General features: G+C 41.9%; 2 protein-coding genes and 2 long non-coding RNA genes across 7 annotated transcripts in view; 3 read left to right on the top strand and 1 right to left on the bottom strand.

The window, feature by feature from the left end:
- EBPL (EBP like) overlaps window positions 1-8,145 on the top strand; it is a 74,861-nt gene extending 66,716 nt beyond the window's left edge. The window contains exons 7-8 of the transcript XR_008505671.2: window positions 2,534-2,716; window positions 7,532-8,145. The gene's annotated coding sequence lies outside the window, so the exon portion shown is untranslated. The remainder of the gene's footprint in view (window positions 1-2,533; window positions 2,717-7,531) is intronic.
- Window positions 8,146-12,191: 4,046 nt separating this feature from the next.
- Window positions 12,192-14,489, top strand: LOC135363839 (uncharacterized). The gene is made up of 2 exons (XR_010410014.1): window positions 12,192-12,328; window positions 14,414-14,489. It is a non-coding gene; the product is annotated as an uncharacterized LOC135363839 (long non-coding RNA).
- LOC123839704 (uncharacterized) lies at window positions 12,327-18,427 on the bottom strand. The gene is made up of 3 exons (XR_006789713.3): window positions 17,930-18,427; window positions 14,324-14,423; window positions 12,327-13,373 (listed from the first exon to the last, which is right to left on the bottom strand). It is a non-coding gene; the product is annotated as an uncharacterized LOC123839704 (long non-coding RNA).
- A 40-nt stretch (window positions 18,428-18,467) lies between these two features.
- Window positions 18,468-26,521, top strand: part of RCBTB1 (RCC1 and BTB domain containing protein 1) — a 49,693-nt gene continuing 41,639 nt past the window's right edge. For all 4 annotated transcript variants that reach the window (XM_045869407.3, XM_045869406.3, XM_064586133.1 and 1 more), the window contains exon 1: window positions 18,468-18,598. The gene's annotated coding sequence lies outside the window, so the exon portion shown is untranslated. The remainder of the gene's footprint in view (window positions 18,599-26,521) is intronic.

Genomic DNA, 26,521 nt, shown 5'->3' with positions numbered 1-26,521 from the left:
AATGAGAAGGCCACAAGAAAACATAAGAAGCATAATGCTAAAATATTCACAGATGAAATTACATGATTCTGAGGTTTGCTTATAAATAATCTAGCAATGGAGAAGTAGTAGCTTGGGATATAATATAACAAGACTGGCCCTGAATTGCTAGTTGTCAAAGCCAGGTAGACAGGGGTGTATTATATTAGTCTCTCCATTTTGCATACCTTTGAAATCTTCTGTAGTAAAATATGAAAAGCATATATAAGAGCCATATTCCAGTTTACCAAATGTCTGGTTCCGCTACAGCTCACAGGCCTCTGGGCCTCCTACGACTTGTCACACTCCACATTTTCTCTGTAAGAACTCAAAAGTTGCCTTCTCCGGAATCTGCCATGACCCTAGCCGGTGTGGTTTGTCCCTGCTTTACCCTTACCACACTTCGTATATATACAAACACACGCTACAACAGTCACACTCACACACATACTCCCATACGAAGGGAATTATCTTATTAAGTTGAGATTTTAAAGACATAGCAGTCATCGATTGAGCCCCTAATCTCTATCATACACCATGTCTACGTTTGTTTCGTTACTCCTCTCAACAGCATTGGGAGGTAAGACTTTTTTGGTCCCCTTTTATAGATATAGAAACTGAGGCTACAAAAGATTAAGTAATTTGCCCCAGCCTAGTTTTTTTTTTCTTTTTTATTCTCAATTTTCTATCACTTTGTCAACTATTTTTTAGATAAATACATGTAAAAAGTGATCAATACAAACACTGAGAAGCAAGCACAAATCTTACTGAGAAGGAACATTGCCATTATTAGATGAAGATAAACTGCAGAGCGTCTCTGGGTCATCGTCTGAATTTGGCTTCCTTGGGAGTTTTACAAGAGTCCGTCCTGGGGCAGTCAGTGTGCAAGGCCATGAAAGCGTCTTAGGAAGCATAGGGCTTCCCATAGTTGGGGCAGCGGGCAGGCCTTTCCAGCGGGCCCAGTACTGGGTATCCAGTGGGAACATGGTCAGTAGGAATGGACCGCTCTGTATATTCTACGTCAAAGCCCACTTTCAGGGGCACCTGGGTGGCTCAGTCAGTTAAGCGTCTGCTTTCAGCTCAGGTCATGATCCCAGGGGTCTGGGATCAAGTCCTGCATCGGGCTCCCTGCTCAGTGGAGAGCCTGCTTCTCCATCTGCCTGCTGCTTCCCCTGCTTGTGCTCTCTCTCTGACAAATAAATAAATAACATCTTTAAAAAAAAAAACAAAAACAAAGCCCACTTTCAGCTCTCAGGAATGAGCAAATCTGAATACTTCTTGGGGTGAGGGGAGTATGGTCAGGTGGTCCTGTCTGTAGGGCATGGAGAGGAGAGGATAAAACTCATTACCACATGATCAAGGCCTGCCAAATACAGATAAGAATTCGAGCCAGGCTTGCCTGAGAATTTTTTCTTCCAGGTAAAGAGAATATAATGACTGCAGATAGTTTGGTGATAACAGTCTCTATTGTGTCTATGTCTTAAGTCATACTACTTCAACTTGAACTAGTTGTTCTCTATATCATATGCACATCTTCTTTGAGATTCCCTTAACATCTGTCCCATGTTGGATCTTCTGCTTTTATGTCCCAGATTTTCCCCTTTCTTGGTTTGCTTGGTTGTTTTGGTGGAACACAACTTCAGTAGCCTCTCAGATGTGTGGGAGGTAAGTTTTTAGACCTTGAATCTCTGAAAATGTCTTTTTTTTTTAACTCTAACGATTTATTAATAGTTGTCTGGATATGAGATTCTAGGATGGAAATCACTTCCCTGCGGGACTTAGAAGGCATTGCTTCATTGTGTTGTGGCTTCCACTGCTGCTGTTGAGACTCTAAAACCAGATTGGCTCTTGATCCATCGTTTATGACTTGTATTCTCTCTGGAAGCTTATAAACTCTTCACTCTTCACTGTGTTCCAAGAATTCTGAAATTTCAACTAAATTGTCATGTTGTGAAAGTTTGTGTGCTTTTAATTTTTTCCCCTTTCTTACTTTTTTATTCTTTCCTTTTATTATAATTTTTAATTTTGTTTTGTTTTGTTTTGTATGAAAGAGATGTTAAAAAGGTTTTTAAACCAAAAGGTTTTAAAACCTTTTTACTTGGTATGAGCCTATTTTCATCCATTATGCTAGAAACTTAGCGGGCCCTTTCCTCTGCCTCTTACTGCTAGAAGTAAGTTACTTTCAATTTTGGGACATCTTGAAATTTCCCCTCCAATTTTTATGTTCCTTCTTTTTGGAATTCCTATTATTTGGTTGCTGAACTTTGACTTATTATTTAATTTAAAAAAATTAGTTTCTGGGGTGCCTGGGTGGCTCAGTCAGTTAAGTGTCCGACTCTTCATTTTGGCTCAGGCCATGATCTCAGGGTTGTGAGCTTGAGCCCTGCATTGGGCTCCACGCTTAGTAGGGAGTCTGCTTGAGATTCTCTCTCTCTCCCTCTGCCTCTGCCCCTCCCCACCAATCTTTCTCTCTTTTTTTTCTTTTTAAGATTTTATATTATTATTCATTTGACAGAGAGAGAGAGAGCTGGAGAGCACAAGCAGGGGAAGAAGCAGAGGGAGAGAGAGAAGCAGGTTCTCCACTGAGCAGGGAGCCCACTGTGGAGCTCCATCCTAGAACCTTGGGATCATGATCCGAGCTGAAGACAGATGCCCAGCTGACTGAGCCACCCAGGCGCCCCTCTCTCCCTCTAAATAAGTAAGTAAGTAAGTAAATAAATAAATAAATAAATAAATAAATAAATAAAATCTTTAGAAATATATATATATATTTCTTTCCCTTCTCACACCTTTACCTTTTCACTCTACTTTCTGGGAGATTTCTTCAACATTATCTTTCAGTCCTTCCATTTTGTTCATTGCATCTATTATATCTCTGCCCCACCGCCAACAGCTCTTTTTTTGTTCTCTGAATCTCTCTGAGTTTCCATGGAACCAGGGAGAATGGCTATAGGAGACACCGAAGTAGAGGACATGTGGTAACAACCAGAGGGTTCATGTTCTATTTTCTGAGTTACTGAAGTCTGCCTCCTTCAAGGTAACATAGAGTCTGTTTCCCAGCATGGAGCCTGCCAGCCTGCTTCTACCTAGATTCTATTTGCCATCTTGGGACAGAATGCTATTAGATCATTGTGTGCCATGAGTACACTGGGAAGAGATGAAGGAGCACAGAACATTCACCAACATAGATCACAGGGTGGGCTACAAGTCTCAATAATTACAAAAGAATTGAAATCACACAGTATATTCTTTTGTGTGACCAAAGTGGAATTAAGGTAGGAATAAATACTGGAAAGATACCTGGAAAACCCCCCAATTTTTGGAAATTGAATAACCTACTTCTAAATAGCCCAAAAGTCAAAGAAGAAATTGCAATGGAAATTAGAAATTATTTTGAGCTGAATAAAAGTGAAAATACAACATACCAAAATTTGTGAGTTACAGCAAAACCACTGGGAAATTTATACACTTAAATGCTTATATTACAAAAGAAGAAAGATGTAAAATCAATTACCTGAGAGAAAAAAAGAAAAGCAAACTAAATGCAAAATGAGAAATAAAATAATCAAACTAAGAATAAAATCAATAGAAAAAATGAAGGAAATGGATACAGACAAAAGATTCTTTGAAAAGATTAATAAAATCAATTAACTGCTAATAAGGCTGATTAAGAAGAAAAGAAAATCATGAAGAATAAAAAAGGGACATCACTATCAATTTTAGACCAAAAAAAAAAAAAAAACTGACAAGGAAGATATTATGGGCAGTCTTATGCCAAGAAAACCAATAGCTTGGATGAATTGAATACTATTTGTTGAATAAGCTATCTTTTTTCTTGGCTAACTTGAAATATCACCTTTATTGGGGCGCCTGGGTGGCTCAGTCAGTTAAGCATCTGACTCTTGATTTTGGCTCTGGTCATGATCTTGGGGTTGTGAGATTGAGCCCCGTGTCAGGCTCTGCACTGAGGATTCTCTCCCTCTCTCTCTGCCTGTCCCCCCTCCCTCCCTCTAAAAAAAAAGAAAGAAAGAAAGAAAGAAATATCACCTTTATTGTACACGAATTCACATACTGACACATAGTTACGAGTTTGGATGCTTTTATATATCACATTGCGTTACTCTATTTGCTCTAAGAGCAAGTGTTGCAGTAAACCAGTGGGAAGTTGCATCAACTTTTCTATTTACTTACTTACTTACTTATTTATTTAATGGACAGAGAGAGAGAGACAGCAAAAAAGGGAACACAAGCAGGGGGAGTGGGAGAGGGAGAAGCAGGCTCCCCGCTGAGCAGGGAGCCCGATGCGGGGCTCGATCCCAGGACCCTGAGATCATGACCTGAGCCTAAGGCAGTCGCTTAACCAACTGAGCCACCCAGGCGTCCCTGCATCAACTTTTCTGACCCAGCCTCAAAGGGCCACTCCTGCTGCATTTTATTGGTTACAAGCAAATTTTAAGCCCACTTAGATTCCAAAGGAGGACACATAGACTCCATCTCTCAATGGGAGGGTGACGAAAGAATATGTGGCCATAAAAAAAAAAAAAAAAAAATCCACGCTGTCTTTAGTGGTAATGCTTCTAAAGTTGTCAATAAGTATAATATTTCTGTAGGTTTTGGATAAATATCCTTTATAAATTTGAGGACCTCTCTGATTAGATTATGGAGAAATAGAAACAGCAGTTGTCATTTGTTTTTCTCACAGACAAGCAGTATAATTCATGGAGAATAGGTTCTCTTTTCTTTTTTTTAAAGTATAATTGACATACAATGTTATATTAGTTTAAGGTGTATAACATAGTGATTTGAAACTTCTGTACACAACTCGTTGCTCACCATGAATAGTGTAGTCGCCATATAACATTATTACAATGTTACTGGTTATATTCTTCATGCTGTACTTTTCATCTCCATGACATACTTATTTTTAAAAGTTTGTACCTTTTAATCCTTTTTATCTACTTTACCCATCCCTGCACCTATCTCCCCTCTGGCAACTACCTCTAAGTTTGTTCTCTGAATTTAAGAATCTGCTTTTTCTTTGTTCATTTATTTTGTCTCTTAAATTCTACGTATAAGTAAAATCATATGGTATTTATCTTTCTCTGTCTTATGTATTTCACTTAGGGAAATATTCTCTAGATCCATCCATGTTGTCTTAAATGGTAAGATCTCATTTTCTTTTATGGCTGAGTAATGTTCGTGAAGAGTAGTTTTTAAGGGTAAACTTATATTGCCAGATTTGTGAAATCTGGCCACACAGATGAAATTTACTACACAATACCAAATACTATTTAGATTCTACACTTTGGATATTAAAGCTTTGGCATATTTTACAACATCAGTGAGACAATATTCTTTGTGAATTGTAATTTGACTGATAGTTTCTGGCAATACCTAGCACATACTGCAAAGAGATTCATAGAGAAAAGAGTGGTTTGTTTTTTAAAACGTGAACATTTTCTTATAGAAACTGTACATTTATTTTTCACACAAAGGAGTATGAATAGGGAATGTCAACAATGGTGAGCTAAATAACACATTTAATTTCAAGAAAGCTTCAAATCCCACTATAGAATCCTGCTGAGCTAGATTAAATTAGACTACATGGTGAACTCTTTAAGCAAAACTAAGGTGGGGGCACCTGGGTGGCTCAGTCGGTTAAGTGACTGCCTTCGGCTCAGGTCATGATCCCAGGTGTCCTGGGATCGAGTCCCGCATCTGGCTCCCTGCTCAGCACGGAGTCTGCTTCTCCCTCTCCCTCTGCCCCTCCAACTGCGTGTGCTGTTTCTCTGTCTCTAAACAAACCAACCAACCTGAGTGGCCTTGTTCCTAAGCCCACATTTATCACTTCATTGATAAGGGCCGATCTGGAACATTTAGGCCAAAGAGAAAAATGACAAGAACTAGAATATATGCCTCAATCTCTAAGCTGATTTAGGTCATCTGTGGGAGAAATTTCCAGCATCCCCTACACCAATTTTACCTGGCTGTAGTGATAAGAAGGAGACCGATGGCTGCTCTAGAGGGAAGGCAGAGAACTCCCCCAAAGAATAGATATTTACACAATATAGAATGATTATGTGTATACTTTTGGCCTCTAAAAAATAGAGCTGAAGTGGTGTTCTTCACCTTGGTATATACCCATGCTTGGGAAAGATGAGGAGGCTGGGGGAGGTGAAGAGGTGAGGAGAAATCTGAAGTGTAAAGGAGCTTGGATTTCCATTGGCACCTCCTTTTTCCCCTAGAGAGATACTGACATAGTCAAAGGAGTAAATGAATGTTCCCATCTCAATGAACTCATTAGATGGGAATGATACATTTATACACCAGTGTATGAGCTTATCCTCATGAACCTTCCATCCAAAAAAAGGAAGCAGAAAAAAGAAAGAAAAAATGGATTCTAAGAGCTTTTAATTTATTCTCAAACATTAAAAAAAACTTTTATTCCTTTTAATTGCTTTCCCTAGTTATATGTGAAATGGGTATTTCAGAGTTTGCAGTGGTAGGGAAAAAAAAAAAATAGGACTGAAGAAAAGGAGAGACATTTAAAAATTGCATCATTTGTAACCAAGTGTTAGAATAAGCAGAAATACCAGATTTTCATTTAGCTACCTGCTAGATCTATTGCCTTTTAAACAATTTTAGATGTTATTCCTGTTTTGCTAAATCCAGGGAAGGACCAGGAAATATCTGCCTGGCATGTTATAACATAGTAACCTTATGTAATGTTAAAACTCTAGGAAATGTTGAACCCTATATAAATTCTGACTCTCCATTTTCATATGGCTGTTTTATTCATATTTGAATAGCCCTTATGTTCCTATTGCACAATTGGGAAATCTGCCTTCTCATCTGGCTCACTGATTAACTTTTGAGTGGACTGAGATAAATCCTACTAATTGCTGAGTTTGTTCCCTTGTTTGTGAAGCACTGAAGTAATCCTCTGGCGAATGTACCTGGGCCACATCTTAAAAGTTGGTCACCCCGTAACAGGTTTGGAAATATTGCAATAATTTTAGAATTGGATGAAGGAATGCATCTTGAAATTTTTTTAAAAACCTATATAATTTAAATTTGGTGTGAATTTCTTATCAGGCAGCATCACATCTAGGTTGGTTAGTAAATAAACTAGAAGCAAAGTAAAAGGGAAGAAGACATTTAACAGACTCTAGGTTTGGGTCCATGCCACACGGTGGCAGGCTTACTCTGTTGTGCTCCCTCTTCAGGACCAAACAAACCAAAAATAGAAACGGGGGTGGGGACGGGGGGGAACAAACTTATAAGAAACACATATTAACGCTTGGATTTAACTACCTTAAGCCACATATTTTAGGAAGGTAATGTTTAGAAAAGATGACATAAGTTATTAGTTTGTCAAGATCGTATGTTCAGGGACGCCTGGGTGGCTCAGTCGGTTAAGTATCTGCCTTCAGCTCAGGTCATGATCCCAGGGTCCTGGGATGGAGTCCCCTATCTTCCACTGTGATCCTCCTCGCTCTTTCCGCTTCTGCAGGTTTCTCATGGAAGCCACTTGTTAAAGATGGCAGAACCACAACATGGAAGGAAACTTGGGTCCTCGAATCACGTCTTGGAGGAGAGCTTTGTGCCTGTGAGGAATCATCATTTTGGATGTTCCATGAGTGAGAAATAAACTTCTATTTTGTTAAGACACTGAGGTTCTGGGGCTTATCTATTATGACAGATAGCATTAACTAAAATCACATGTAGAGTCCTTAGTACGATACCTGACACAATACCCACTGAATAAATGTTAGATGTTAAAATCATGACTCTAAATATAAACCAGGAGGTGCCTGGGTGGCTCAGTCAGTTGAATGTCCCACTCTTGGTTTTGGCTCAGGTCATGATCTCAGGGTTGTAGAATCAAGACCCATGGAGTCTGCTTGTCCCTCTCCCTCTGCTCCTCTCTCTCTCTCTCTCATAAATAAATAAATAAAATATTTTTTAAGTAAATAAATATGGGGCACCTGGGTGGCTCAGTCAGTTCAGTGTCTGCCTTTGGCTCAGGTCATGATCTCAGGGTCCTGGGATCGAGCCCCGCATCGGGCTCCCTGCTCAGCAGGGATCTTGCTTCTCCCTCTCCCTCTGCTCCTCCCCCCTGCTCATGCTCTCTCTCTCAAATAAATAAATAAATAATATTAAATAAATACAAACCAAGAGCCTAAAACTCTGAACTTCAAACAGCAATATATGGAGATTCTTCTGCAGTATATGAGATCTGGTGTTTTTTTTTTTTAAGCTGGCGAAAGTCTAGCAAATGAAGTTGTGCGGGGAAGCAGTAAAAAGCTGAGCTATTCGTGTATGGAATTTGGAGAAAGTCATGATCAATATTTTGTATTTATATTTGCTACTTTTTTGGAAAAAATTAACAGAATGTAAACGAAAGAAAATCAAATAAAAAATTCATGTTGGTACCATCTTTAAAATAATATTTAAAATTTTTCTTTCTTGTGATGACATTAGTGTTATGATTCAATTATTTCTCTCAGTATTTCACACAATGCTTACCCTTTTTTCTTAAAAATGTCTTCTTTCTTGGCTCCAACGCTTTTTGATTTTTAGTGCTTTTATTTATTTTTTAATTTTTAAGATTTTATTTTTAGGTAATCGCCACACCCAACGTGGGGCTCAAACTCACAACCACAAGATCAAGGATCACACGCTCTACCAGCTAGCCTGCCAGGTGCACCTTTGGTGCTTTTATTAATGCCTATTCTCAGTTTTCTCACTTAAAACCCAGATCAAATTTCACATATTCAGTCAAAGCCTTCCAGGATATCCTGGTTGGAAGGGATCCCACTTGCACTCAACTGTCAAATTTTAAGAAAGATTTATTTATTTATTTGAGAGAGAGAGCAAGTACAAGCACAGGGTAGGGGAGGGGCAGAGGGAGAGAGAGAGAGAGAATCTTAAGCAGACTCCTTGCTGAGCATGGAGTTGGGCTCAATCTCAGGACCCTGAGATCATGATCTGAGCCAAAATCAAGAGTTGGATGCTTAAAAGACTGAGGCACTCAGGCACCCCTGAACTGTAATATTTATACAATCCAAGGCTCTTACCATTTGCTGTCTTCTGTGCTAGAGTTTATTTTCAGGTGGGTTTATATAGCTTGCTTCTTCCTAATCAGACTGCAAGCTATTTGGTGACAGGGACCATGCTTTTTTGATTTTCCATTGCCCACAGAAAATAGAGTCTGTGCAAACAATTATTGATAATCAACTCATTGGTTTGAAAGCTCCAGGTTTATGAGATTTCCTGTAACATTTTAATATCTATCTTTCAAAGAGTTTTATAAGAATAAAGAAGAATAGCTCTCATAAAGTTTTCTTCAGAGATAAATAATAATTTATACTGGGCGCCTGGGTGGCTCAGTTGGTTAAGCAACTGCCTTCGGCTCAGGTCATGATCCTGGAGTCCCGGGGTCGAGTCCCGCATCGGGCTCCCTGCTCAGCGAGGAGCCTGCTTCTCCCTCTGACCCTCCCCCCTCTCTTATTCTCGCTCTCTCAAATAAATAAATCTTAAAAAAATAAAAAAGTAAAAAATAAAAAATAATTTATAGTTGGGGGACAATAGTGGGAAAGGTGGTATTTCAATGGTCAGTGGTTTGGGTTAGAGGAAATTTGCAAAGAATAAATTAGTGCCTGATGTTCCATACTGAAATGAGGACAATTTTATATGTATTATTAGCTAAGCTTATTTTCATTTTTTTTTGGTCCTGCATCCTGTTTTTAAGAAAAAAAATTTTTTTGTTGGGGGGATGCTTGGGTGGCTCAGTCAGTTAAGCGTCTGCCTTCGGCTCGGGTCATGATCCCAGGGTCCTGGGATCGAGTCCTATATCGGGCTCCTTGCTTAGCAAGGAGCCTGCTTCTCCCTCAGCCTGCCACTTCCCTTGCTTGTGCTCTCTCTCTCTCTGACAAATAAATAAATAAAATATTTTTAAAAAAAATTTTTAAGTAGGCTCCACGGCCAGCATGGAGCCCAACATGGGGCTTGAACTCCTGACCCTGAGATCAAGACCTGAGCTGAGATCACCAGGCACCCTCCTATTTACTTTTTTTCTTTTTTTTTTTAAGATTTTATTTATTTATTTGACAGAGAGAGACACAGCGAGAGAGGGAACACAAGCAGGGGGAGTGGGAGAGGGAGAAGCAGGCTTCCAGCTGAGCAGGGAGCCCAATGTGGGGCTCGATCCCAGGACCCTGGGACCATGACCTGAGCAGAAGGCAGATGCTTAATGACTGAGCCACCCAGGTGCCCCCTAACTATTTACTTTTTAAATTTCTTTCTGTTTGCATATTTGCTTAAGATGTTTACCTTAAAAATATTAAAAGTTATAGCTGAAAATGTTTCATATTTTATATTCAACATCAGAAGGACTGTAGAATGTTTTAACTCTGACTTGCCTTTCACCTTCAATTTGATTGCTAGTTTCATCCTGTGTTTATCGTCTAAATTTGGTAATTTTCTATAATCAGTGTTTACTTAGATATACCAATGTTCTATTAATTTCTTTGCTCATCATTGATTCTTGCATTCTGATCTTTTCTTCCAGGTTTATTTTTCTACCTTCTGGGTCTGTGAGTGGGAAATTCTCTTAGTCATGGTTTGAAAATGTATTTATCCTCACCTTTGAATGCTAGTTTCACTGGATAGAGAATTCTAGATTAACAGATATTTTCCTCCACCCTTTTGAGGATATTGTTCCATTATCTTCTGGCATCTACACTTGTGACAAGAAGCCAGCTTTGTCTACATATGGGTCTTTGTAGGTACTATGACTTTCAGCCTCATCCCAAACATTCACAGAACCCAGGGCAAAATTACAAATGGAGGCCCGCATACAATACGTGTAAAAAATTTTAAGTTCCAAAACAAGCTAACAACTTGTTAAATAAAATATGTTCTATCCTCCTAAGTTGACAAATACAGCTTTTTAAGGACCTGGATGACCAAACCTTGAATTGAGAATTCTTGGAATCCTTGAGGGGATGGGGAGAGATCACCACCCCGGCCCCTGCCTCCCAGCTCACCCTCTTTGTTTCCCAATCCTGGCTCCATCCTGCACCGAAAGAAGCTTCACACACATGCCTGTGGACACGCCATTTCCAAGCCTACAAACAGCCTCTCCCTGGACACCCCGTGGCCCTAAGGGTGTGCAGTCTGTTCTTAGGGGTTGGACATAGGAAGAGGCCCACTAAGGTCCTGAAAGTGGGCTGGTGCTGTCTGGGCTGGGAATTCTAGGGTGTTGGGCACCTGGAACATGGTTTGGAGGAAAAGGGCAAACTTTGGGTCATGTTTCTTGATGTTGTAACAACCTCCTTAACTTCCATCCAACCTCTTCTCTGCAGTGTATCAGAGAGAATTTTAAAAAATGTAAACCATAGCATTTTACTCTCTCCTAAAAAATCCTTTAAAGGCCTCCTATTGCATTTGAAATAAAATCCTTTAAAAGCCTGCAAAGCTCTAAGTGGTACTTCAACATGCCAAGCTCTTTGGGAAGAGCCTTCATCCAAGAATCTCTCTTTCTGAAACATACTCTCCTACCTGCTCCTCACATGGCCAAATTCAGTCTATTTTATGGTTCCTGGTTTAAATGCCACCTCCTCTCCAAGTACAACTTCCATGTTATTTGCTATCACTGCATCTTGTTTATTTCCTTCAGAGTACAAATAACAAACGCATTCACCTATTTGTCTTCTCCTCCACACTGCCATTGTACAAGGGAGACTGTCACATACAAGTCGACTCTGAGATGGAGATTAGCATGTAGGAAGTTATTAGGGAGTACTCTATCAACCCCTGTTGAACAAAAGAAAGCAAGATGGAGCATCCATCAGGCAGTGGACCCCAGAAAGGGGCCTGACTTTGGGCAAAACAATTCTCTTCAGCCGAAGCACTTCCTCAGAGGGCTGACAGCTCTAGTCTGGACAGGGCAGTAGAGTACCCAGATGGTCCATGCCTTGTGCAGATGCGTTTTCCTCACATGAGTTCTGGATGTAGCTTCTTGCAGAACTCCGGGCGGGCCTGTTCCCTGGAAGGAAGGTTAGTAGCGTGAACTACATCCCCCTGCTGTTGTAGCTGGCATTAGGCTGCAACCAATACTCATCCTCTCTCTTTTCTGTGGTCCATTCTAGATTCTCTTCACTGTTGATTAGCACCTCTGAAGGTTTAGGTGACTTACCTCGTGGAGTGACAGATTCTTAAAACTGATGAGTTCCAGTTCCTGTTTATCATGTCCTTCTCGGGCTGCCCCTGCTGCTCTTGTCCATTTGCCATCAAAATTGCACAGGTACTAAAAGATGTCCTAGTTGAATACCGGGATGCCAAACATATGCCTCCCTGTCTCCACTGTGTAATCGTAGCTCTACTGTCTCTTGATAATAAGAGTCAACTACCCCCATGAGGATCTTTGTCTTGCCTGCTGGTCTTTGGCATGAAGGGCCCAAAATGCTGGGTGGTGGTATAGTTTAAAGTTCATTGAAGACTCTTGCTGTTCCTGGTAGAAATGTTTCCCCTTTGGAAACTAAGACCTTTAAACCTGTGGTTACGCTTGTGAGGATGAAAAACAGAAATTCCCCCAGTGGGTCATTGGGATTGATGGTACATAGGGATGCTCCTGCTTCCACAACTTTGATCACACTTCCAGGTGTTCTCCTGTGGGGGATACAGCATCATACAATGGTGATTGATTCAGAGCATGACTGCGTCCTGGAGAGTAGCACTTTATCCTCACGGGTATCATCTCCAAGCTGGTACTTCAGCTAATCTTTCTGGGCGGTATGCCATGTGACGGGTCCAAAGTCAATTCCATGGTCATATGCCCACTGCTACATCCCTCTGCTATGTAATGGGTTCCTTGATTGGATACAATGATATATGGGATGCCATAATGATGGATCAAATACAATATAAGCCCTTGGACAGTCATGTTGGCTGAGGCTCAGCAGGCAAGAAAGGCAAACCCATAGAATATGAGTCTATTCATGTTGAAATGAGTGACTGCCTCATCCAGGGTGGGAGGAGTCCAATATGGTTGCCTTTTCACCAAGGAGCTCTTTGGTATCTTCAAGGGATAGTGCAGTACTGAGTCTCAGCAATGATTCCTGTTGCCGGCAGGTTGATCATGTGGCCACGGGAATAGTTAAATTAATGTTGGTGAGTGGGAGATCATGCTTGTGGGCCCATGTATAGCTTTCCTCGTTACCATGTCTTTTCTGTTCATGAATCCACTGTGCCAGAACTGGGTGGCTGACGGAAAAGCTGTTTGGCACTAACTGGCTGAGTCATTCTACTTGGGTGTTTAATGCCTCTTCAATGGTAGATGCTCTCAGAATCTGTGGAGGAAAGGGATGGAAGCAAGATTGGGCAGAAAGAAAATAGGCTTCAGTACGGTCACAACCAGGGCTCAGCCAACCCTGTGGGAAGTTCTGAAGCTGGGATGATTCTTTAGAATTGTCCCTTACTGAGGTAAGGGAGTCTGGTCTTAACAATCCCACATTGATCAGTCATTTCTTGCAAGGTGCTCCTGGAAGGGGCATGACCTTGGGTAAGGTAGCATTCTTTAGTTAAGAAAATGACTGAAGAGGTCAGTGCATCACCTTCTCAGAAGCTGGGAGAGTAAGTCCTTCAGTCTTAAAGGAGAGATAGGCTGGAATAGCATAGCTTCCGTGAAAGAGACCATTACTATTTCTCACCAGTATATTTCACCCAAGCTTAATACAGTGCTTAGCACACAGTAGGCATTCAAAAGATCTTTTTGAGTAAATAAATTACTGAAATGTCCTGCTTTCTTAGTTTGGAGTATAAAGGTCAACATCTCATCCCACCTTCCAACATTTTACTATGAGAATTTCAAAATTTGAAGGAAAGTACAAAAACCATTTCCAGATTTAACATTTTGTTATATTTGCTCTCTCTTTTCATGGATAAATATGTGTACAGTATTAATCTGGTTTTTTTGTTTGTTTGTTTGCTGAACCATCTGCAGACCTCATGACACTCTGTCCTTAAACACTCAGGTATGCATCTCCTAACAATAAGGACATTCTCAATATTACTATGATCATATCTGAATAAATAACAGAACAATTTAAAAGTCACCTAATATCTAATATCGGCACATATTAAATCTCTATGATTCTCCACAAAATATCTTTTACAGCTTCAAAAAATTTTTCAACCATGATTCCACCCAAGGTTCGTGTATTACATTTGAATATCATTTTTCTTTAGTATCTTTTAAACTGGGACAGTCCCCCTCCCCTTTTTCCCCAATAGACTTAACTTTTTGAAGAGACCAAGGCTAGGAGGGTTCTTGTACCCCATTCCGGATTTGTCTGATTGTTTACTCATAGCGTCCTTTTGTTTGTCCCAGGTAACGTCACCTGCAATATTCCAAACCAATGAAGAAAGCCCCATCTGAGAATATTCTTCCTACCCCCTATCAGCACCCTAGCATCATTCCAAGAAGTCATCAAGATACATACTAATACCCAGAGGATCAGTCCTGCTTCACAGTCAATTGAAGTCAAAACTCTAGCTCCCTGGAAGACAAAAGACCTCATAACTCCTACCAGAAGCTGGTGGCTTCCTAATGAACCATGTTGCTCCTGGTGGTACTGCCATTGCTAAATGAAGGTGGCCCCAGCACCACTGCTGATGAATAAAGTAAATATGGCACTGTCAGTTCATGTGGTCAGTGCAGGGCTTCCATATTTAACAAGCTCTTTCATCTGACCAAGGACAAGGAAGCCACTCTAAACAGAGTGTATTGGGTCACCTTTATGCAGAAGGTGGTCTTGTGTAGGAGCAACATAGACACAATAAGTTCTGTGCTTCAGAGGGTCTCATGCCTGATCTAGGGAACAGAGTAGGTTTATCTCTTTATGTCACCTGTTCAGCATAGCATCTGCCCTCAGTGCAGGGGAAGAAATCAACCAGCAGAGTACTTTACTACTTTAGCCAGCGCTAAGACACTTGTTTGCTTATTGATGTGTTCTTGGGGTGACGGAAAAAAGGAATTAGAATAAAAATTCTTTTCCAATTCTCCATTACCACTTCTCTCAATCTTCCCCCCTCCCTGTTTTATGTTTATTTATTCCAACTATAAGAGCAGAAATTATCCCCAAAGTAGTTTGAGGTTGTAAAACTAATTGTGACTGATCACGTTTACCTGTTCGGTTAAGCTAATTGGAAAATCAAGGGGCGCTTTGTTGAGTGTCCAACTCTTGATTTCGGCTCAGGTCATGATCTTGGGGTTGTGAGATGGAGCCCTTCATTGGGCTCCATGCTCAGCAGAAAGTCTGCTTGGGATTCTCTGTCTCTCCCCCTCTGTCTGCCCCTCCTTCCCCACCCCCACCCCCTGGCTCTCTCTCCCTCTCTCTCAAATAAATAAAAAAATCTTAAAAAAAAAAAAAAAAGAAAGAAAATCAAGGTGGAATCTCTTTCTAGGTAGATTCTATATTTTACTACATTTGTAAAATCCCAAGACTTACTCCATCCTCAATTTTCAAAAAAATAATTATATTGTTTTTGCGGCTTTCAGAACAGATGTCTGTGTGTTACAACTGTGTATTACATAAACAGGTAAGCAATCTTATATAGCGAAATAAATGTTTCCTATTTAGCCATTACAAGAGTTGCTGGTTTTATGGCTTCTTTTTTTTTTTTTTTTTTTAAGATTTTATTTATTTACTGAGAGAGAGCATACATGAGCAGGGAGAAGGACAGAGACTCTCAAGCAGACTCCCCACTGAGCGTGGAGCCTGACACAGGGCTCAATTCCATGATCCTGAGATCATGACCTGAGCCAAGAGTCGGATGCTCAACTGACTGAGCCACCCAGGCACCCTTCATTAGGTTCTTGACAGATACTTTTTGCCAGCATAGTCATGTCTTAGCATGAACATTAAGGGGGATCCTCCCTTCCTGATGGAAGTAGAACCAAGTTTCTTCCTTAAAGTACTACTTATAAATTGAGTTATTTTGCCCAGTAGTTTAGAGTGGTCTAAAATAATCTTGTTTGGAACAAGTAATTTTGCTACTTTTAGATAACAATTACAGAGAGCTTTTGAAGTTGGGGAAAAAAAGGTAAAAAAATCACCTAGCACTAGTCTACAGGCCAATTTTAGGTTAAGAGGCTATGATTTGTCTGAGAGAAAGTTACTGAATCCAACAAATAACACTAATACTAATAAATATGTCAGTCTTAACAGCAATGTTAACCAATTAGGTTTCCTTTGTCCCAGAGTAACTGAGGTCACCAAGTCCAGCTATATAGGGTTACTCACTTTTCCTAAATAAATAATACTGTTTCATGCCTTCCTACCTTTGAACATACTATTCTCTCTTCTGGAAGGTCTTTCTCTCCCTTCCATCTAACTACTACATGTCCTCCAAATTCATTTTCCCAGGAAGTTTTTTTCCTGGCCTTCTAATAGTGGTCCTTCCTTTGTGTTCACCTGGCACCCTGTATCATACTTTTCACACTGTACTGGAATAATGAAACAAACTACATATTCCTTGAGATCAGCAACCATGTCTTATCCAACCTTTTACTCTCAAAGATGTGCCAAGTATAGCATCTGGCACATGATAAGCAGTGAGTGCTCAGGAAGTATTTGATGACTCAAACCCCAAACCTCAATATTTTTCTCAAACAAGTATGTTTTACAGAAGCTCTTTTGATCAGATGGTAGCGTAAAGAAACTGACATCAGTTTTTTTGTGTGTGGGTTTTTGTTGTTTTGTTTTGTTTTTTTTGAACAAAGTAGGCTCAAGAATTTTTAGTAAATTCACTAACTGCTACAACCTTGATGGTGCCACTTCATTCAGTGGATATGGAGGGTCTACCACATTGACCTTCATTCAGTGGATATTGTATTAAGCCCAGAAGTCCTGTTTCAAAGACTTCATAATCTAAGGAAGAAGATAGCAATAGACAATTTACCTCTTATGGAAAATGTACATTTCTAGGCAGAGTGAGACTTATGTATCAAAATATGTAGTTGCCAGGAAATTAGGAAGAAGTTACTGCAGACACTGTCTGAATGAATTTCAAATGCTGAAGCTGTTGAATCAGGGAGGAGGATGCAGAGAAGGAACACAGGAGTAGGTGGTATTTGATCTGGATTTTGAAAGATGAGTAGGAGACTGATTAGTACCTTGGGGTGTTGTTAAAGATAACCAGAACTCCACAATAGTTAAAGCAGTAAACAGATTTTATTCAGAACTATTGGCAATAGGAGAAAAGAGACCTCAGTATACAACTGGGCTTGATTGCACTACGGCAATAGTTTTTGAATAAAATCTGTTTTAATGCCTTAAGTACTGTCTGACTCTGGTTTTCTTTAAGAGGGAGAGGGTAGTGATTCCAGGGCATTTCAGAGTCGTGAAAGAATGAATGAATGCAAAGACAGGTAAAGCAACTTAGGGGAAAAGTTAGTAATCCAAAAAAAGTTGAGTAGTCAAGGAAAACAGGAATTCTCTGTAGCCAGAGCCTAAAGTACTGCTGAGGAAGTGCTGGAAGATGTGGAAAAGCAGCCTCCTTCCAGTAGATTGAGTTGTTTGGTGATACTTAGAAAATGTTTTTCTCTTTATTCATGGGAGTTCAAGCGGGAAAGGTAAGTCTGAAAAAGACTGCTTAGAAAGTTATGCCAAGAAGTTTGGACTTTATTCTGTAGCCTGTGAAGCGAACTGGAGTTTTCAAAGGCTGTACTATACTTTATAAAGATGATTGTGGTCTCAACAGATGACAAGCTAGAGCAGCACAAAGCAACCCCGGCCCCAGTTTACTCATTCATAAGAAGGAAAGGCTTGGGTCATTTGCTGTCTTAGGTCCCTTACAATCCTGGGGGCATGCTTCCGAGGTACGTCTGCCTTCCTTTCCTCACCTGGGCCCCATGCCTCACTCCCTCCTTCCTTCGGGTCAGGATCCAGTTGCCACCTTCCCTACCTTCCCGCCTAGCGCCGCTGCTCTCGGACCGGTAGGAAATGGGGGGCGGGAGAGACATCTCTGGAGTTCAGCGAGTCCTCCTCCGAAACCCTCTGACCTCGGCAGCACCACCTGGGTAGGCTAGAGGGAGCAGGACGCGCCACGGGGCAGGGAGAGGGGTGTGCAGTCGCTTTTCCGTCCTAGGTCCCCGCGGGAGGCTAGCCGGCCGTCCCCACGGCGAAACAAGCCATCGGGGAGGGCAGCGGGAGCCAGTCCCTCGAGCGTCCCTGGCTCCCTGAGACAAAAGCCTGCGAGTCTCGGCGGTCACCGAGCTCCACCGAGACTCCCCTCGGAGACCCCCGCCCTAGAGCCCAAGGACGCCCACTCCGGGGCACCGCCAGGTGGGAGGCGGAGCCCGGAGGCCGCCGGGCGCGCGCGGCGTCGGCGTCACGTGAGGCGGCCCGGCCACGTGACCCGGCGGCCCGGCCCCTGGCGCCCGCCCCCCGCTCCTCCCCTTCGCCGGGCGTCCGGGCCGCTGCTGCCAGTGGGTTCTCCGGCCCGCCGAGCTCCCGGGATCCCCGCGGCTGGGCCCGGCCGGACGGCGTGAGACAGCGGCTTGGCGTCCCAGGTAGCTGGTGGGGCGCGGGCCCGAGTTCACGGGCGCCGCTTCCGCCCCTGCCCTTCTCCTTGCTCCCGTTCCCCGCGGGCCGGGCTGGCGCGTCCCGTTCTCCTGCCCGCTCCCTCCCTCCGGCTGCGGGCCTCGGCCCCCCGGCCCCCCGGCCCCCCGGCCCCCGGCCGCGGGTCCGCGGGGCGCTGCGTCCCGGCGGATGTCTGCGACGCCAGCACGGCACCCTGAGCACCTCTGCTGGCGTTTCTTCCGAGGGGGCGAGAAAGGGTGGGGGGAGGCTAGCGAAAGTTTTCCCGGCTCCCTCTCTTCTTTGAGCTGTTGGGACGCAGCTTTGCTCCCAGCTGAAGCCTGTTACCACTCTCGGCGCTGTTCTGCGGAGAAGAGACCTCCCCTCCGACTCTCCTCCCCATCCTCACTCGGCCCTTGCCAAGATCTTAGCATCTCCTCCTTCACCTCCGGAGGGTAGTGGTGTCACAAACCATATTCTCCACTGTTTCCCTTTCCTCCACAACACGGCTTCCGCAAAGGGGCATTCACTTAGGGACCTTTATCCAGGAGTGCGGCGAACTGAGTGAAATACTTCTCTTGTCCTCCCTCGGGTATACTACCTACTCTGTTTTATAGGAGGTGACCATCGAGGCATGCTCTGTTCTTTCGTTAGTGGCTTTTTGTGTATTTGTTTGCATGCGAGACATTCCGATGTCATCTTTGCAGCTGGGGATTACAATTTTATAAAGCAGTATTATAATATTGCTTAAAAATTCAGATTCCAAGTCTTATTTGACTTTGGCCTATTTGGGGGGGGATTATAGTTCTTGGGGGCAAAAACTGAGTTTCTGAGACAGTTGTGCATTGTGGAATAGTAACATCAAAACATCACGGTATATCATGCTGAAAGGAATGGATACATGAGCTAACCCTGAGGGCAGTTTATAGTGTGCTTTAAACTTTAGAAAGTATCCATTTGAAGTGAGCACTGGGTGAATTTCACCTCTCTGAAGTGCTTTCAGGGTTGAGTAGGTAACTGTGTATTTCCATTCTGTTAATATAGCAGTTAATCTGTGAGGTGGGTATCTTTTAATCCATTGTGTGAATACCAGTCTATTTATTAAGTACTTCTGGACAGGTCCTATTTTTTCTTCCCTCTAGAAGAAGAGGAAGGATATTAATCATTAAAGAGATTTCTTCTACAGTGATTTTTATGGGTGTGATCCAAATGATCAAATTCTGGGAACTTCAGAAAGCAAATAGCCTTAAAAAGCTATCTAGTTTGTAGCTTAAAAAAATTCTTTACAGTTTTTAAAAATGAAGAGTGCCAACGTGTTCTAGCAAGAGCTTTGGCTTCATCTTAATCAGCAGCTCAAGCTGGGAAGTCGACAGTGTCCTCCTTTATTTGAAAGTCACTGTGGGGAAGGTGAAACTGAAAGGAAATCAAAGACCATTATTATTATTCTTTCTGGGTGTACTACATTAAACAGTAATTCATGCATCATAAACAAGGTGGGGATGCTCAAGGATTCTAGAGTACAGCCAGGGCATTAGGACACATTTTTAAGATATTCTGTGGTTTAAAAAAAAATCTAAAAATGTTACATATTGTGTACATGTTGAGGAATGCACAGGAGGCATACGATAAATGCTGTTTGAGTTTAACCAGAATAGACTTCATAGAGGAGGTCAGTTAATCAAGTGATTAATCAAGTGATTAAATCAGTTATGTATTTGAGCCATAACATGGACTTAATTTTTTAAAATTTCTAAGTACATTAAGTCCACAATATAGACTTTTTTTTTTTTAATTTTGCAAGGAAGCAATGAAATTTAGAATCTACAGAAGCATAGGGCGCCTGGGTGGCTCAGTCGTTAGGCGTCTGCCTTCGGCTCAGGTCATGATCCCAGGGTCCTGGGATCGAGTCCCGCATCGGGCTCCCTGCTCGGCAAGAAGCCTGCTTCTCCCTCTCACATTCCCCCTGCTTGTATTCCTGCTCTTGCTGTCTCTCTCTCTGTCAAATAAATAAATAAAATCTTTAAAAAAAAAAAAAGAAACTACAGAAGCATAAAAAAGAATGTCTATCACCTATAATTATACCATCTGAAGATAACAGCAGTTAATATTTTGGGGCGTACATCCTTTTTACTATACAAATTTACTGGGTTGCTGTGTTCAGATAGAGTTCAGGTAATAAGAGCTACTGTGATATACAAATCTAGTTCATACCTGGGTCTAGGAGAGTCAATAGCAAAGGTTTGAGTATTGAGGAACTTAGCCAGATCTATATAATTTTGAGTTTAGATGGAGTTTTTTTTTTAGTATTAGATTTTAATAAATGAGATCATACTCATGCATACCTAAGAAATCGTAAAGTGTGAAAGGACTTTAGGAGGTAATGAATTTCAGTTGGGAAAGACTATACTCAGGCCATTCCCGAAAGATAGTATCTATACTTCCCACAGCCCCAGAAAAGAAGATTCCATGGCTTTCCTGAGATTAGCATTCCACAGGGGCAAAAGAGTATGTTTGCTGAGATGTTCTTTTCGATGCTTAAGAAAAAGTTTTAGTTTTGGAGATGGACCAAGTCTGTCGGGTTCTAGTGCTTCAGTCATGAGCTCAACTAGTATAGTGGAAACATCTAGTAATATTGTTGACAGCTGTGGTGAAGTGTTTCTGAGATTACTGCCAGCAATTCTTCCCATCCCTATGTTGACTGCACTACCTCCCATTAAGAGATGGAGTCTCTATCTGCTCCGTTTGAATCTCGGAGGAGAGGCCACCTGCAGTGGCCGCGCTATGTGAGTGAGGCCCGTGTCAGCCTTTACTTAAGCTCCCAGTGCCCATGACCTCATGAGTACCTCACAGAATTGAAAGAAATAACAAACAGCTCTTGTTTTAAGCCACTGAGTTTTGGGATGGTATGTTACTTAGCAAAAGATGATTGAAACAACAACATAGCACCTTGTGCCATATAATCCTTGGTGTAAATCTGGTTCACATATATGTCAGTCCCAAGATGTGATCCCTGAGCACAAAACTGAGATCAGGATATGCAGTAGTGTGCCTTAGTGATAAATCTCTAAATTATTAAATCTTTACTTCATATTACATAAGGATGTACTTACTGAATAAATTTAACTGCTGTGACAGTATCTTGTACTCTACGAGGTAACTGATTATGTCAAAAATCAGTGAACATGTTTTAAAGGAATTACCCATTATTGAGGTGAATGGATATGTGGTGTTTTCTTGCAGTTTGCCGTTTGATGAATTTAGTACCATGATTGTAGTTGTAAATACTTAAAGTACAGATGTAAGATCTGCTGCAGTGAACACATGTTTGAGAGGTGCTTTGTTCTCAAGGGTCAAGAAGAGTGAATCTTAGGCAAACTGTCATTTCAAATGTGTATATTACAGGACTTTCAGCAAGCAGATGATCTATTGTTCAGGAGCACTTGTCTCATTATGTTTAAACGAGCAACTTCCCATTCCAAGTCCGGTTAGATCAGTTTAAGGGGAACAAACCACTTCACTGGAGAAGAAAAACTCACAGGAGCTCAGATGGGTACTTCTACAGACTTAAGGTTTCCAACTTCCTCTGGGCTCTGTCTTAGCACCTCTATAAGTTCCTCTGGTCAGTCCTCTTTTCTCACAGGGAGAAAAAGGTGACCTCAAAAGAGAATGGCCCCAAATGCAAATCAAACCCACAGTGAGATACTACTTCACACCCACTAGGTTGGCAATGATAAAAAAGACAATAATAAGTGTTGGTGAGGATATGGGGAGGTTGGAACCCTCATAAATTGCTGGTGGAAAAATGTAGAGGGGGGGTAGAGAAAGAGAAGAGAAAGAAATAGCTTCCAACTTCTGGTGCCCCAACCTTGAAACTCACTTCTATCCATATCTATCCTTTCCTCCTCTTGTGTTTTCACAGAAGACTCTCCCCCTTTCTACAGCTTATCTTGTACCTCTGCTTCAGATTCCACTTCTGTTACTTTCTCAGAAACCTTATTTAGTTGTTATGTCCTGTCCTTATCTTTCTCTCTACGGGCTCCTTCCCATTAACATTTAAATATTTTTCAGTCTCTGGGGGCACCTGGCTGGCTCAGTCGGAAGAGCATGTGACTCTTGGTCTCGGGGTTGTGAGTTCGAGCCCCACGTTGGGTGTAGAAATTACTTGAAAATAAAATCATTAAAAATATATTTTTTAAGTCTCTCATATGTTTAAAACAAAGAGATCACCCAAAATATGTCCTTCAACCTATTTCTCTTTTCCTTCACAAACTTCGTGTCGTGAACATGTGTTGTTTATATTGTTTCCTCCTCTTCACCTTTCACATGCTCCTCAACCTGGTGCAATTTGGCCTTGTCCACCCACAACTTCAACAAAATTCTTCTTGTGGAAGTCACCAGTGATTGTTGTTAAATCCAGTGGATCTTTCTTTGTCCTTACCTAGTTTGGTCTCAGCAGCATTAGACCCTGACACTACCTTCTTTGTGTGATATTCATGTCCCTAGGCTTCTATGACACCGTTTTCTCCTGGTTTTCTTCCTACTCTGCCTGTTCCTTCACAGACCAGACTCTTCTGCAGGGTATTCCTTGTCTCTCTGCTATTGGACTTTCTTAGAGTTCTTTCCAAGATCCTGTTCTCTCCTTGCTCCATATGCTTTTCCCTTGGTGATCTCGTGCCAAATTTCCAAATATCCAATCCAGATCTTTCTTGATCTTCAGATTTATAAATCTACCTATTGGACATATCCACTTTGATATCCCATAGGTAGCTAAACGTAAAATGTCCAGGGTAGAATTCCTCATCCTCCCCCAAAATTGGCTGTGTTCTCTGTCCTAGTGAGTGGCACTCCGTTCACTCAGTTACTTCAGCTGAATAGCTGGATATAACCCTTGGCTCCCTCTTTCCCTTATTCAGCTCCTTTCCTCCCAGTCAGTTACAGAATCCACTCGAGTCTGTCTCCTGTCCAGGTTTCTCCATTTCCATTTCCTTGGTACAGGCTCTTTTCTTTCCTGCCTTACCGCAGCCACCTTAGGCTCCCTCTGAGTTCTTTTTCTTCATCCCCATCTGCTCTCTACGTTCAGCCAAAGTCATCTTTAACAGACCTACATCTGATCACACCACTTCCCTGCTTAAGGTCTTTCAGTGATTAAATGTTTCTCTTAGGATAAAGGCTAAGGGTTCTGCTGCAGCCAGGCTAAATTTCTTTCAGTTCTTGCACCTGGTGTGTGCATAGTCACTGTTCCCTGCCTGTCTTCTCAGGGAGTTGACCCTCCCCGATTCTGGTCTTCCCATGGCATTCACACCTCCCCATCAGAGCCGTGGCCACTCTGGGGAACATCTGTTTAAGTGCCTAGGCCCCTCTGACACCATGTAAGTTCCGCTAGGGGCAGGGGAGGGGGTTGCAGTGTTGGCTTTGTGTCCTTTTTACCTAGAGGACATCCAGTAAACGTTTATCAAGTGAATACAGTATGGTTATGCCTGTCTACTGCTGGAATTTTAATTTGGCTTTAGGCCATCGCAGGGTATGGTTGATACTTCATTTATTTATTCATTTATATTTTTTAAAGATTTTATTTATTTGAAAGAGAGAGAGAGCATGAGTGGGGTGAGGGGCCGAGGGAGAGGGAGAAGCAGGCTCCCCACTTAGCGGGGAGCCCGATGTGGAGCTCCATCCCAGGGCCCTGGGATCATGACCTGAGCCGAAGGCAGACGCTTAATCTACTGAGCCACCCAGCCACCCTGGTTGATACTTTTAATACTTTTAGAGACTAGTAGATGAAATCACATTAGAGCTTTTCACATAGGAAAGGTTCATGATACCATAAATGGATTTGAGCTTGGAGCCCTCTATTCCAGCCTTGAACACATTAGAAAAATAAAATCAGGTATTACTGTGCTCTATCCATTTCTTTAGCCTTATGACCCATCTATTTTTATGTGATCTGTTTTACAAAGCTTTGTCTGTTTGGTGCAATGAACAAAACTATAGAAATTATTGCAAGTCATGAAAGTTTCTTTTCTGGTTTCCTTTTAAAAATAGAAGTATCTCATAAAAGCAATACTTCTATGAGATTACAGTCAGCTTCACAACCCTGGATATCTTTTTTTTTTCCCTGCTAATACTGTTGCCACTTGGGTTGTTTGCTTTTCTAACCAGAGCACATGGCTTCAGTTGAATTATTTCTTCACTTACAATGAGCTGTCAGATTCCCTATGTCTTAGAATTGCCTAAAGCTTCTGTGCAATGAAATGAGAGTGGCCCTTTGGATGATGGGGATAAAGAATTGCTTCCAGAGGCCATAATTGCAAATTGTGTTTCAAGTAAAGTAACTTACTGGCAGTTGGGAAGTGACAGATGTCCTCTCAAGTGAGTAACAAATTTGAACAAAACTGATGAGGCAGAGGGTAGTCACTATGTTAGGAAATTCTACAAATGTCTGTTTTTAAATGAAAGTAGGAGGATTACCTTGTCACCTGTTCATCTGCATCTTTATGAAGGATGGCATAAACTCTTGGAGAATGCCACGGGGGTTCGGAGCCCCTTTGTCTTTGTGGAATTTGTCAAGTATTCAGGACATTCCCCTTCATTCTTCTAGTAAGGTAAGCTTGCAGAAAAGAGAAGTGGGTGACAAATTCTAGCAGCTGGGGCAGTAAAATATCAGTATCTCAGTAAATCTCTGAAACTTTGCTTCTTTGCAGTACTTATACCATGGAACCAGTGCAGTAGTTTTAAAGTGTATTTTTATTTAGGGGTCCCTGGGTAGCTCAGGGTCCTGGGATCCAGCCCAGGGTCCTGGGATCCTGCCCAGCAGGGAGACGGCGCCTCCTTCTCCCACTGCCTCCCCCCCCCCCCCCCCCGCTTGTGTGTGCTTGCGCATGCTTGCGTGCGCTCTCAAATGAAATCTTTTTTTAAAAATAAAGTATATTTTGATTTATAAAGTTTTTTTTTTTTAAGATTTTATTTATTTATTTGACAGAAAGAGACACAGCGAGAGAGGGAACACAAGCAGGGGGAGTGGGAGAGGGAGAAGCAGGCTCCCCGCAGAGCAGGGAGCCCGATGTGGGACTCGATCCCAGGACCCTGGGATCATGACCCGAGCCGAAGGCAGTCGCTCAACCGACTGAGCCACCCAGGCGCCCAAGTTGTGTTTTATTTAAAGATTTATTTATTTATTTGAGAGAATGAGAGACAGAGCATGAGAGGGAGGAGGGTCAGAGGGAGAAGCAGACTCCCTGCCGAGCAGGGAGCCCGATGCGGGACTCGATCCCGGGACTCCAGGATCATGACCTGAGCCGAAGGCAGTCGCTTAACCAACTGAGCCACCCAGGCGACCCCGATTTATAAAGTTTTGAGGCCGAGTCTATCTTAGAGGCCTGTCTGGACCTTGGAAATACGTTTGGTATCTAAGAGGTGTAGCATCTCTTCAGTCTCAAACAGCTCATCAGAGTAAGTATGGAAGAAATCGATGAGCCTAACATTTGGCTCTTCTGTAACTTGAGCGGTTTCTTGAATTTATTTTGCTGTAGCACAGATGTAGGACATGACAGGCTGTGAAGTTGCACCCCCAAAGTTTACCTAAAACCCTAGAACTCGTCTGAGAGTTGTACTAGAATTGAAATACAGTCCCCCAAAATAGAGAAAGATGGCTACACACTTAAATCTTTTGTGCTCAAACAGGAACTTCCATTGGTGAAAAAGGAAGAAAGCTATGAAAAACACTCATTCCTGCAGGAAACTGGGTGATCCTCCCTGAGGAAATGCTTTCATTTCATCATCTGCTAGAATACTAAGAATTTGATTTCTGGGATTTCATGTAGCAGTTTTCTAGAATACATCATTTTCACATAGTTTTAACTTATTGTGCAAGTAATTTTTTTCCGTTTATACATTGATACATATCACATGGACCATGTATT

The sequence above is a fragment of the Mirounga angustirostris genome, unplaced genomic scaffold, assembly GCF_029215605.1.
Source record: "Mirounga angustirostris isolate CCGP_5_RB_7025 unplaced genomic scaffold, mMirAng1.0.hap1 SCAF_3, whole genome shotgun sequence".
In the NCBI taxonomy this organism is placed as follows: Eukaryota; Metazoa; Chordata; class Mammalia; order Carnivora; family Phocidae; genus Mirounga; species Mirounga angustirostris.
The sequence above is the reverse complement of the archived record's forward strand: the minus strand, read 5'-3'. Positions and strand labels throughout refer to the sequence as shown.